Source organism: Peromyscus californicus, unplaced genomic scaffold (genome assembly GCF_007827085.1).
Source record: "Peromyscus californicus insignis strain IS unplaced genomic scaffold, ASM782708v3 Scaffold_5__1_contigs__length_169319896, whole genome shotgun sequence".
NCBI classification, from domain to species: Eukaryota; Metazoa; Chordata; class Mammalia; order Rodentia; family Cricetidae; genus Peromyscus; species Peromyscus californicus.
Window position 1 is genome coordinate 67,535,245 of NW_026294573.1, and position 14,315 is coordinate 67,549,559.

Below are 14,315 nucleotides of genomic sequence, written 5' to 3' on the forward strand. Positions count from 1 at the left end.
ATAAAACCACCTTCTGTGGTTTGGGAAGATGGCTCAGTGGTTAAGCAGCTTATCACAAAAGCATAAGAACTTGAGTTTGGATCCCCAGCATCCATGGAAAAACAAGGTATATGCTAGAGGTAGGGACAGGGGGATCCTGGGGTTCTCTGGCCACCCAGTTCAAACAATCCAGAGCTCCAGGTTCAGTGAGAGATCCTGTCCCCTGAAATGTGGAAAAGCAACAGAGGAAGACATTGATGTTAATCTCTGACTTCCATGCACATGTACACACATGTGATCATCTGCACATACATGTGCACACACAAACACACAAAGATCTCAAAGATCTCTCTCTTTCTCACACACACACACACACACACACACACACACAAAGTCTAACAGCCTTATGGCAAAGTTTTTATGAAGAAGCACACATCAAGAATGGTGTTAAGTATAAAAAAAATAGATTAACTGCCAAAATGAATACATTTATATATCTTATTTTATTTGAACAATATTGGCTATAACATTGTAGTTCATGCCTGTAATCTCAGTACACCGAGGCTGAGGCGAGAGAATCACAAGTTCCAGGCCAGCCTGGGCTACATATCAAGGTGAAGGTCAGCCTGAACTGTACAGAGATACCCTGATTCAATCAATCAATCAATCAATGAAATAAATAAACTCTCCATTTTTCTAGTCTACTTGGGCAACTTGTAAAACTGTTAGAATTATTTATTACCATATAAATCAGTTAGATGAGAAATATAAACATCTCCCAGATTGCCATATTCCATAGGTTTTTTCTTAAGCCAGAAAACACCCATAAACAGGCAAATACATTTTTAATTGTCCATGCTAATATATAGGTAAAATGAAGAGTTCCAAGATAGTCCCAAGATTTTCTATCACTAAGAGAATGTCAGAGGGTATGCTGCAAACATGGCGGGTAATGTCTCACAGAAGTGTGGATATTACCTGCTCCCTGGAGTTCTAATTCACAATGTGTCAGGATGAAAAGGCTACCGAACTTACTTAGCATGACACAATAAACTATATTTTACAAATATAATTGCTTCAGGTTGTACATTTCTTTGTATGGACACTTTCTCTCTTCCCTGTTTGTCACCAGCGATCACTCAGATAAAAGAAAACATTAATGTGGATTAAGGTACTGAGAATTTATCAACATCAAACCACTAGTGTTTTGCCTTCTACCCTTCTGAACCATAGTCAATAGATCTAAATATTTTACTGCACCCTGGCCAATTCATTGTTTGATGTTTAAAAACTCACCCAGAATCAAAGAAAATTTATTAAATTTAAGCCCCCAAATGAGATACTATTAGCTTTGAAAGTCAAGTTTAACTGCGATATTGATGATTCTCTTTTTTCTGTGACAAAATTCACTAGGGAATTCCTAGATGTCAAAGTACAAAAGCAGATTGCTAATATGGGCAAAGAGGGGGAACCATGAAATGCAGGTGCAACCCACTGCAGAGAAAAAATGGGGGTGTCTTTAACCCGGGTGGCACTGGACACCAGCCTGTACCCGTGAAGGCTTGGTTACAATGAGCAGTCATATCCTACATTCACTAATAAAGCCTATGAGCAGAAGCTGGTGCTCTTGACATTAATAATGTGGATACTTTCTGTTCCCCAGTTTGGTCTTTAATGACTAGACTCCACCAGTCCTGAGGGCCTACAACCACTGTGCTATCATGCCTGGCCTAAATTTCATGTGAAATACTTCTAATCAGTTAAAACAATACTCGGTTGAAAGTTGGCAGTGCCAATGAGAGACAGTAACCTAGACAAATCATAGATACCACATCACAAGTAGTTCCACTAGAATTCTGAAAGATTTTTCCCCATTTTTAAATTATACTGAAACTTTGAAAGGTGTCTAAAAATGTTCTTCAAATAGCTGTAGGAAAAGTTTTTAGAAAAATCTTGGAAAAGGATTGTGTAAAATTTCTTTTATCTTAATGGATAAAGAGAGTAAAACCATCAAGCTGAGAGGGTATGAATAACTGAACGTGGACAGGCTAAAGAAATGCTGAAAGGAGCTGCCGGAAGGGCAGAAAGGGAGAGAAGACACAGGGGTGTGAAGGAGACTGTTGAGAAAAGTGCAGAGGCCATGTGAACCTCTGGATACCCGGGAACTGACTCAGAACAGCGCGAGAGGACTCTCACCTGCCACAGCATCTGCTCCTGAGCAAACAAAAAGGCTCAGCACCAAGTAACAAGAGACGTTTTCAAAGGAAAGAATGTGGCATTTCCTTAGGAACACTGACCACTGGACACAAAATTCCTCTTTTCCAGAAAGAGAGTCTAAAGCAAATTCCTAACTACTAAATTTTTTTAAAGAAAATTAGAAAAATAAAACTATTTTTTCTAAAATGATTTCACTTTTTAAAGTTTCTATTTTAATATAAATGGAGATTTAAAAATCAGTCACATGTCCACAGATTAAATTCTAATTTCAAGCCAGGCAGTGGTGGCACATGCCTTTAATCTCAGCACTTGGGAGGCAGAGGCAGGTAGATCTCTGTGAGTTCAAGGCCAGTCTGGTTTACAGAGAGAGTTCCAGGACAGCCAGGGCTACACAGAGAAACGATGTCTCGAAAAACCAGATAGATAGATAGATAGATAGATAGATAGATGGATGGATGGATGGATGGATGGATGGATGGATGGATGGATGGATTGTGATTGACAGATAGATAGATAGATAGATAGATAGATAGATAGATAGATAGATAGATAGATAGATAGATAGATATTAATGATAGATAGATAGATAGATAGATAGATAGATAGATAGATAGATAGATAGATAGATAGATGATAGATAGAATTCCAAGTCAATCTTGCATTCTGTTTACCTCATTGATTGTACTGTGATCACAACTATATTCCATTTCACTCACAGATATCAGTGATAAAAGCATATACGACGTTTTCTACTTCAAACTGCTTAATGATTCATTTTTAATGCTGAGTGAATTTTTGTATTTTATATATTCCATAACACTTTTTAAAATGGTGCAATACCTAATATTTTTAAAGATTTGTTTTATTTTATTTTTAATTATATGTATTTTGTGTGTCTGTGCATGTGTGAGTATAGGTACCCATAGAATCCATAAGAAAGTGTCCCACAAGGACCTCTGCAAGAGCTGTATGAGCTCTCACCTGCTGGACCATCTCTCCAGTCCCAAGTTTCTCAGTATGTTTAAAAAGAATAAAGTAGCTGCATTACTTCTGCTCTGGAATTTTAATTTTTAGTAAGAAAAATTCACTTTCTCTCTTACTGTTGATCTTTAAAAAGCAAGTATTTCCAATAGATAAGTCATAAGGCACAAGAGCTAGAGAGAAAGAAACAGTATTCTGAAACTCAAGATTGTCATGAAAAACTGTCTGTATGTAACTATGTCTTTTAAACTATTGTAATAACTTGCTTCTATTTGTGAGATTAGAAGCCTCATGAGATTCATCTAATCCATTTCCACTCCTCTGATTAAATGTTAGATGCAAACTGCCAAGGTGGTTTCTAACTTCTTTCACTTCTATCTTACTATAAAAAAAAAGTCATTTCTGCCAGATATCAACTATAAGATTGGTCATTTCTAGAAAATTACTTAACTCATTATTTATCATACACAACTATAAATCCTTCTGGACTCAATAGCTACTATGCTGGCTAGTTTTATGTCAACTTGACTCAAGCTAGAATCATCTGAGAGGAAGGAACCTCAAATGAAAAAAAAAATGCCTTCATAAAATCTAACTATAGGCAAGCCTGTGGAATATTTTCCTGATCAATGGTTGATGTGGGAGGACCCAGTCAATTGTGGGTGGTGCTAATCCCAAAGCAGGTGCTCCTGGAGTATGTAAGAAAACAAACTGAGCAAGTCAGAAGGAGCAAGCCAGTAAGAAGTGTTCCTCCACGGCCGATGCTTCAGTTCCTACCTTGGCTTTCCTTAATGGACTGTGACCTAGATATATAAGTCAAATAAACTCTTTCATCCCTAAGTTGCTTTTGTTTATAATGTCTTATCACAGCTATAGAAAGTCAAAACAAGACAGGAAAAAAGATATTATAAATAAGAACTGAAATAGACTTAAGTCCACATATAAGAAGATGTATACAGACACCCTGCCATCCTGAATGCCTGGTAAAAGCAACTAATATTAGGACTTTAAATCACACTTAAAATCTGCCTAAAACTTTACTTACTCCAATATATTATGGCCAACATTGCTTCAAAATAAATCTTTTACTACAGGCATTCCAATACAAATGCTTTATTCTTAGCATCCCATGCCCATGATGCACTCTATCCTCCAGCCTACCTTTATGCTATTCCTTCCTTAAACATCCCTCCACTTCTGCTGACCCACAGTTTTCTCTCTCTTCACTGTTCACCTTACACACAACAGTGGTTTACACACTACTTTACAACTAACTACTAGAGAGTCGTGTATAAGAGCACATTCTAGCCCAGGTACCAAATGCATCCTTTACTGTACACAAGATTTTACTGGAGCTCAACCTCACCATGTACTATCATTACCTCCTATAATAGCTATAAAATCTTTCAAAATTATTTTACCAGAGATGTACAAATGATGTCTATTGAGTCAACCTTATGTCACCAACACAGAGTGCCATCTCAAAAACATTTTAGGGTTCCTTTGAATAATGAATTGTATAAAACAAGTGTACTACTGCCAATTGTTTTCAAGCTTCCCAAGGTCTACCACAACTTTGACTGGGTCTTAGTTTTCTGGGACAACCACTGACCATACCTTCTAGTATCTAATCAACAGAAAATGTGGTTAAAACAAGGTGAACAGGTATAATGGAGAGTTTGTCGTGCATAAAAGGAGGGAGTCAGCCGCAGTTTGCTATTTACTTGCCAGTAACATGAATAGCAAGAAATGCACTACAAACCCAGTGACATAATATGTGACAAGGCCATCAATCTAAATCCGTGAATTCTACAACGTAGAAGAGGGAAAGACTAAAGATATTTAGATTGCTTGGAGATTCTGATACATGATCACTAACAGAAGGAAGAACCAAAGTATGTCAATATAATGGAAGTGAGTTTCAGCAATTATATCATATATAATATTGCAATATTATATTTATAACAATACCTATTTAGAACTTGTAGAAGTACTTTTTACTTTTAAAGTACCCTTCCCTACTCATTGTGTGTCTTCACCTTGTGAACTAGCTATGGCCATCTCTAACATAAAAAGAATGAATCCAGTGCTTTAGTTTCCTCCAAAAAGTCTCTTCTTGCTACACATAGACAGTTGATACTCTTGCTTAAATTTTCAGCACTTCTCTCATTTTCTGAACAACAACAAAAAAACACTCTTCCTTTTCTCTGTCTCTTATCTGGCAATCTTGTTTATGTTTCATAAAACATAATGTTTGTGTTTCATAAAAATAAGACCCACTCTATGAGATGGACTCCATACCTGATACTGCTAAAGTGGCCAAGGACCAGAGACTTGATAGGTCATGGGTCTAAGGGAAAACTGACTGCTATTATTCTGCTAAAGAAAAATAGGAACAAAATTACTTCAAATGACATATTGTTATAGCCTTAAATCAGAGTATTGCTTAATCCTCATCACAGAAACTTCTTCTTGCAGAATATGGAACTAACACAGAGACCCACAACTGGACAGTGTGTAGAGAGTAACAGACTTTGAGGCACTCAGTCCTTAATGGACATCTTTATCAACCCCCTCCAATCAGAGTTCAGAGATCTATATGGAAGAGGAGGCAGAAGATTATAAGAGCCAGAGAGGATGGATGACTCCAAGGAAAACATGTCCTCCAGACACAACAGCACTGATGCACACATGAACTCACAGAGACTGAAAGCATGCACAGGACCTGTAAAAGCTCAAACCAGACAAAATCCCAGTATAGAGAAGGAGATGTGGACACACATTACCAAGATGCTATTTATAATTGATACCTTGCTGGGAAAGGGAAATCACTTTTCTCCAATGTGGTGTCACTGGGTCTATCAGCCACACTGCAGGGCAGGCCCCATGTAGTAGCTGGCCAACACAAAGTGGGTCCCATGGGCTTTTGTGTGCTTTTTATTTTGTTTTGTTTTGTTTTCTTGGGTTTTTTTGTTTGTTTGTATTTATTTTCAAATTTTGTTTTTTGCTTGTTTTATGGGGCTTCTTTTTAATAAAGATTAGAAAGAACATGAAGTTTGGTAGGGAGGGAGGGAGGCGGATCTGGGAAGAGTTGGGGAGGAGAAATAATATGAACAAAATATACTGTATCAAAAATTTTAAATAAAAAATACATAACTTTTAAAACTAGTTTTGTGATAAGAAACAGAGATGGAGAATGTGAACCATCCTTGTGTTCTCAGTGGACCACACTCATTCTCATTCATCCCCTTTCGCTCTCCATTCTTCCTGGTGCCTATGTGTGTGTGCACAGACACACACAGTAATTATTCTGAAAGAAAAGTTATCTATATGAAAAACTTTGATGTCCCAGAAAGCACACAGTCCCCTGGCCCAAATCTATTTAAGAGACCCTGGAAGTCTCTCAGCAAAGGCAGGCACTCTGTTGGCACTGGAGCAGGCACAGACTTTCATAACTGGCAACACGGGGGTGAGGAACTAGCCTTGACCTGCAATTTGCAAAGCCAGCTGTTGTCACCAAAAAGAGGCAAATTCAGCACCACAACCACCACACTGTACAGCTACATCCCAGCTCAACCATCACACTGTACAGCTACATTACAGCTCAACCACCACACTGTACAGCTACATCCCAGATCAACCACTACACTGTACAGCTACATCCCAGCTCAACCATCACACTGTACAGCTACATTACAGCTCAACCACCACACTGTACAGCTACATTACAGCTCAACCACCACACTGTACAGCTACATCCCAGCTCAACCACCACACTGTACAGCTACATCCCAGATCAACCACCACACTGTACAGCTACATTACAGCTCAACCACCACACTGTACAGCTATATCCCAGCTCAACCACCACACTGTACAGCTACATCCCAGCTCAACCATCCTACAGAACAGCTACATCCCAGCTCAACCACCACACTGTACAGCTACATCCCAGCTCAACCACCACACTGTACAGCTACATCCCAGATCAACCACCACACTGTACAGCTACATCCCAGATCAACCATCCTACAGAACAGCTACATCCCAGCTCAACCATCCTACAGCACAGCTACATCCCAGCTCAACCACCACACTGTACAGCTACATCCCAGATCAACCATCCTACAGTACAGGTACATCCCAGATCAACTACTACACTGTACAGCTACATCCCAGCTCAACCATCCTACAGAACAGCTACATTACAGCTCAACCACCACACTGTACAGCTACATCCCAGCTACAGATAGAAAAAACTGATCTCTTGAATCAAACCAGCAAGCTGGCTACATCCCAATTAAAGATCTGAAAAACTGAACATTCAGATCAAATTATCAAGATGGAAAGTCAGGGGATTTAATCATTCATATTTTATATGGGTACTAGAGAGCAAGAAAATCTTTAGGATGCCATACAATGTTCCCACAGATTAACATGGCCTTGAACAATTTAAACAAACATAAAAACCCAAACTTGAGAACAGACAAATATGTTTTACAAAGTGTTAAAGTCCTTTCTTAAAATACTTTCCTTCGACTGGGGTGGGAGGGTTGGGGGGGTGGGGTTCACACCTTTAATCCCAGCACTCGAGAGGCAGAGCCAGGCAGATCTCTGTGAGTTCGAGGATAGCCTGGTCTACAGTGTGAAATCCAGGACAGGTACCAAAACTACACAGAGAAACTCTGTCTTGAAAAACGAAAAAAAAAAAAAAAAAGAAGAGGAGGAGGAGGAGGAAGAGAATGAGGAGGAGGAGGAGGAGGAGGAGGAGGAGGAGGAGGAGGAGGAGGAGGAGGAGAGAAAAAGAAAAGCCGCCCGACAAAATACTTTCTTTCTTAAAATAAATTGTTTCAATGAGACGCATGCAATTAGATTTCTGTAAACTGAAAGCCACTAAGCATATGTGCATGGCACTGTGCACTGTCTTAGCCTTAGCTGTCAAGGTTCTAAATACCTCCTGTGCTGGCAGGCCATTTCTAGTTTGGCTAGTTCAGAATGACACTGAACAACATGAATGACAACACACAAGAAGACTATATGGACAGGGCTGTCAATGTCAAGCTGGCTGAGCTAACACCTACATGCCTTTCACAGCTGATCTTCAGGAAACAGGATAAAAAATGAGGCTACAGAGTTCAAAGACCACAAGTAACATGTAGACAATCATTGAAGAGCCACTAACTACTGGCTTTTTAGAGGCAACTTTTACAATACAATCCGTTCCATACGGAAATAATGATCTCATGGTCTTTCACTCCCTTTAATTCATTGGCAGACACATCTAAAAGATAAGCATGCATCATAATATATCCCGGGTCAACACTTTAATGAGAAGATTATGCAGTCACATTTAAAGGTCTAGCTATGCAATATCTTCTTCAGTCATGTCTGGACTGGCTCCCTTTTATTCTCCAGTATACTCTAAATAGCAATGAGTGTCTTTTTACTTCAGCATAGTCAAACTGGTCGTCACCTGTATGTTAGTCAGCACACCTCTTTCCTAGAGGTACACTCACCACTGACTTTCTCCATTAGCTATTGATTAGGCAAAGTAAATACAGATGCTATGTTTAGCAATCAAATAAACAAAATAGATAGCAGTACCATCAAGACTTAGAGTGGAATGTGGAAATAGCTTTTGTTCTATTTAGAGACTAGAGGATGGTAAAGTTTGACTCATTCAGTAAGCATCTGTTAAGTGCCAGGATAGTGATGGATGCTGAGGATACAGAAACCAGGAGACAGAATTCCATCCCTCAATGACTTCCAGCTCCAGTGGCATAATTAATCTCTCAGAGTGTGTTTTCTAGCCTCTCATTTATCCACAATGGTGTGTTCCCCTGTCAGCTGCTCTCCCACCTTCCTTCTCTGCCAGAATATTATGCTAATCAATCCTAAACCTTTATCTAGCAGTGTTTTCCCCTAAGGTTCAAAAACACATATCCTGCTGGTTATTCCACATTACCTTAAACTAGGTACTTAAAAAGTGAAACTCATTTTCCCCCTTAAAGGTGGATACTTTCATTAAATGGCACCTCCACTTTCTCATTTCAGTGTGCCATTTTGCTAAGTTTTGTATCTTTTGCTCTGACACCACCTACCATCAATAGCCTGATCCATGTCTTCACAGCACTCATCTAGCCTAATGGTACAGCCTCCTAATAGAACTCTCTATTCACAGAGGCGCAGCTCTCAAAACCAACTCCATTAAGGCCCATTTCTTATACTGTCCTTGCATATGATATTGCACTGAAAATACCTGGCGGTTTATGCTTCTATGAACTTACTAACATTAGTGTGTCTTTTTCATTTTCTTCATACCTCAAGGACCCAGCAACCAATTCACATATTAATCTTCTAACAAACCTTCAAGTAACCCCTGGGTTTTCTAAGTATGCCCCATATTTGAATTACTATATGGATGTGCAAGACCACATCTTGTGGATGTATATTTATCAATGGATGCTGGAATTATCTGTGTTTCATTGTTGAGGGAGATGCCATGATTTGTATATGGCTGAATTAAATCCAGTAAATAAGACTCAAGAGAAGCTCAGAAGAAGAAAATAATACGAAAAAGAATGAAGATAATATACAGTACTTACGGAGCACTATCGTGTGTATATGCGTGTGTGTGTGCGTGTGCATGTGTGTGTGTGTGTGTGTGTGTGTGTGTGTGTGTGTGTGCACGCATGTGTTTGAGAGACAGAAGCAGAGACAGACAGACAAAGAGAAACAGAGGGAGATGTGGGGTCAACAAAAAGACTAGGGAGAAAAGGTGCCAGGAAGGTTTGAAATTCTGCTCAAAGATATAATAGTTGGGGGCAGTGATGGTCATATTTCACTGTATACCAGTATAAAATTATCAAAAACAAAGGAGAAATATTTTCAAGGTAGACAACTTTGCAAGTTTGGAGGAGGAAAAAGACATCCTGACTAAGGGAGACAAACACCTGACAAAAATAAATCCACAACAAAGCACACTATAACTAACCATCCAAAATCAGAGAGCATGTTAAAAGCATCAAGAGAAAAATGACTTATCATAGACAAGGTAATATCTGTTAAACTAGCAACACATTTTTTCCTTCAGAACCTTGCAGGCCATGAGGGAGCAGAATAATATCTTCACAATGCTAACCCAAAATATTAGCCTTGGCAAAAATGTCCTTTGAAAATCATAAATACACAAAGACCCCTCTGATAAACAAAAACTCAGGGAGCTCATCAACACTAGACTTCCTTTACAATAAGTGCTTTTTAAAGTTCTTCAATAGAAACAAGAGGATACAGGCTAGAGAGATGGTTCAGCAGTTAAGATCACTCGCTGTTTTTACAGAGAATGTAGATTTGGTTCCCAGAACTCACATGGTGACTCACAAATATTACTAGGCATGCACATGGTACACATACATACATGCAGGCAAAATATTTGTGCACATAAAAAAGTAAATCTAAAAGAAAATTTTAGTTTTTTTAAAGAACATTATAATAGCTCCTTAGCTAAGGCTACACAGAGAAACCCTGTTTCAGAAAAAAAAAAAAAAAAAAAAAAAAAAAAGATGTGAGCTCTCAGATGTTCCTGCCACCATGCCTTTGCTCTGCCATCATGGACCCAATGCTCCGGAACCATAAGCCCAATTAAAGACATTCTTTTATAAGCTGTGGGGGTCATGGGGTTTTATCACAGCAATAGGAAAGCCACTAATACAATACCCACAAGCTATCCATAAGAAGATAAAAATAATCAAAACATATAAAAATAAACAACAAAGACAAAGGAAGAGAGCAAGAGAAGAAACAGAAATGAATGACACAAGAAACAAGAATTAACAATATAATAAGACATCCTTTCTCATCAGTAATTACTTCAAGTGCAAATGAATTAAACTTGCCAATCAAAGTTCCTAAATTATACAACATACACTATTTACAAGAGACTCACTTTAGATTTACACTCACACAGGCTGAACAGGGAGAAATAGAAAAAAACTATACAAATGGTAAACAAAATAATATACTGTATAAAATAGACTAAGTCAAATGTTCAAAAGAGATAAGACAGGACATAATATGAGTCTAGTCATCCAAGATATATATATACATTGTTATATATATCTAACATATATACCTTATATATACACCTTTAATATGAAAGTACTTATAAAACAAACATTGACAAAGCTAAAGGGAAAATACCAATATAATATGAGACTGCAATATCTCACTTACAGACAGACAGACAGAAGGTTAACAAAATAACAGCAAATAAGAGCAGCATCATAAACAAACTGACCCAACAGACACAAGCAGAACATTCCCAAACAGCAACAGACACACATTTTTCTCATATATATATATGTGTGTGTGTGTGTGTGTGTGTGTGTATAATTTATATAATCACATATATAATTATATATAATATATAATTTTCTAAGCTATATCACATCAAGTCACAAACCAATATTAAGAAATTGGAGAATATTAAAATCATACCAAATGTTTTTCTCTTAGAAGAAACCTCAGCGAGCTGAATGACCTCAATGTTAGCCATAACTTTGTTGAGCTGACACCAAAACACAGGGATCAAAAGGAAAAACAGAGGCCGGGCGGTGGTGGCGCACGCCTTTAATCTCAGCACTCAGGAGGCAGAGGCAGAGGAACTCTGTGAGTTTGAGGCCAACCTGATTTACAGAGTGAGCTTCAGGACTACACAGAAAAACCCTGCCTTGATAAACTGTCCCCAGAAAAAAGAAAGAAAAGAAAAAGGAAGGAAGGAACAAAGGAAGGAAAACAGAGCAGTTAGATTGCATCAAGTACAAAAACACTGCACAAAACTAAAGGAGTGAGCAACAAGTAAAAAAGCAATCTATGGCTTGTGGGAAATATTTACAAACTCGAAAACTGGCAAGGGGTTAATTTCTTAAATACAAACAATTTGATGACAAAAGAAAAAATCTAACTTGATAACCTAATTTAAAAGTAAGCCAACAATTTGAAAAGGCACAAACATGACCAACAGGCATCTGAAGAGGTGCTCAGTATCACTGACACAGGAAATTTTTCAAGGATACGATACACCATATCTCTGCTTGCCACTGTAGAAAACGGCAATAATTTTTCTCAAAAATTAAAAACAGAACTACTACATGATCCGACAACCCTACTTCAGAGAGTTTATCAAAGGAATGGGAGTCAGAATATTTACACTCCCATGTTCATTTCAGCACAATTTACAATAGTCAAGCTGTGCAAGCAACCAAAAATTCTATCAACAGATTAATGAAAGAGAAAATGTCATATATGCACAACAGAATATCATCCAGGTTTTAAAAAGAAGCTTACCATGCAGTATGCAGTGACGGAGATATGCTTTGAAGGCATTCCAGTCACTGCAGTAAGCTACTCCACGATGACATACACCACACAGCTTCCATGGCGGTAAGCATGGGGGGTGGGCTGGGGGGAAGGCGGGGGAGGGAGGGCCGGGAGGGGGGAGGACAAGGGAAACTGTGGCTGATATATAAAATTAAATTAAATTATAAAATAAAATAAAATACAACATTAAAAAAAAAAGCCAAGAGGGGCGGAGCCAGTAGCCAAGGCTGCTGCTTTTGTCCCAGCCACACATCTTAGCAGTTTAAAATCTCTCCTGGTCAAAAAATGATTACAGATACATAATAGGACAGATTCCGATGAAAAAAAGCTCTAAATGGTTTGCAATAAGTGTAAAAATATACATAGGTTTGGGAGAGTAAAGAGAAGGTATAGACAATCATAAAAAATAAATATACAGTTTTAAAATAGTAAAATAAAGTCCTTAGAAAGGGGAGTGAAGTAATATAAAGAAAACGAGCCATGTGAGGATGGAAAATGCACAGAAAGTCTGGATCATGTATATTATTATGTTGTCTTTAAAATTTTTGACTGCTAGGAGACATTTGATTATAAAAGCTGCTGGATTAAACCAACCTACATATTTTAAAAACATCTTAACTCCAAAACTTAAGTCAAAAGGTACGCCACTTTGGGGGAGAGGTTATGTTTTTGTTTCCACAGAAAATGCGAGGCTATAGATTCATTCAAAATTAAAGATGATCCGATTTGCTCGAGGAAGACTCCCTGAAATCCTGACTACAGACATAAAAACATAAACCTGAAGGAACTTCAAGACATGTGATGTATATTTTACCTGCTCAAACAAATAACAAGAAGTTATCTTTGGCTGATTTGTGTACAATGCACAGTCTGTACTTGTATTAATGCAGATATATATGTTACCTTAAAAAACTTATGTATTTTCAGGATGAGGGGACCAGATACCCATGAAAAGAGAAGGCCCAGATGATCCAACGTTTCAGAATGACTCTGCTGCAGTTTCCTCTGGGTTCTGCATCCAGAAAGGCTTCAAGGGTACTGGCTGAGATGATCCAGCCTCACAGACTACTCCAGTCAGGACTTGACCATAGTCCTAAATTTTCTCAGGGTTCCCATAAGATTAACAGTGCCCCAAATCAGCAGGAAGTGGCCTAGAACACTATGCCCACATTCCCCAAAAATGGATTATTGATGTTTTGTAGGGGGTTGGTTACAAATTGTTATTGGTCACAGTCAATCTCTTTCTAAAAGAAGAAAGGAATATATGATATAGAAATGATAGGATAAAAGGGTAGATTTTTAATCTATTTTAATCCAAAAACAACTATTAATCTTACATATTTTACATTGATATGTATTTTGGTTTATTGATACAAATTTAATGTTAATTTTGTTATACTGTATATATACATATACTCTGTTTAAGGTTTTATGTTTATACAACTCATTTAAAATTGTAATATATAATTAAAAAATACAGAATAATTAGTCATCTATGATAATCAAACTTATAGTCATGTTAGTTAAGTTTTCTAAGTATAAATAGATACATTTCAATTAGGTAGATAATCTTCAAACACTTCAAAGACCTACATAATATGGCATTTAAAATGTTTTAAGAATTTAAACTTTTCCAGACAATGAGACACATCTGCTCCTGGAAGCACCAATTACTTCAAAGAGGATGATGGGCAATTGAAGAAACTCATTATGGAGTTTGCTTTCTTTGTGGCAAATGTTAGCCACTGGGCAAAAAACCG

General features: G+C 37.8%; 1 protein-coding gene across 3 annotated transcripts in view; it reads right to left on the reverse strand.

Annotated features, from left to right (window-relative positions):
- The window catches only part of Ccdc171 (coiled-coil domain containing 171), a 314,303-nt gene that overhangs the window by 72,267 nt on the left and 227,721 nt on the right, over positions 1–14,315 (reverse strand). The window lies entirely within an intron of this gene.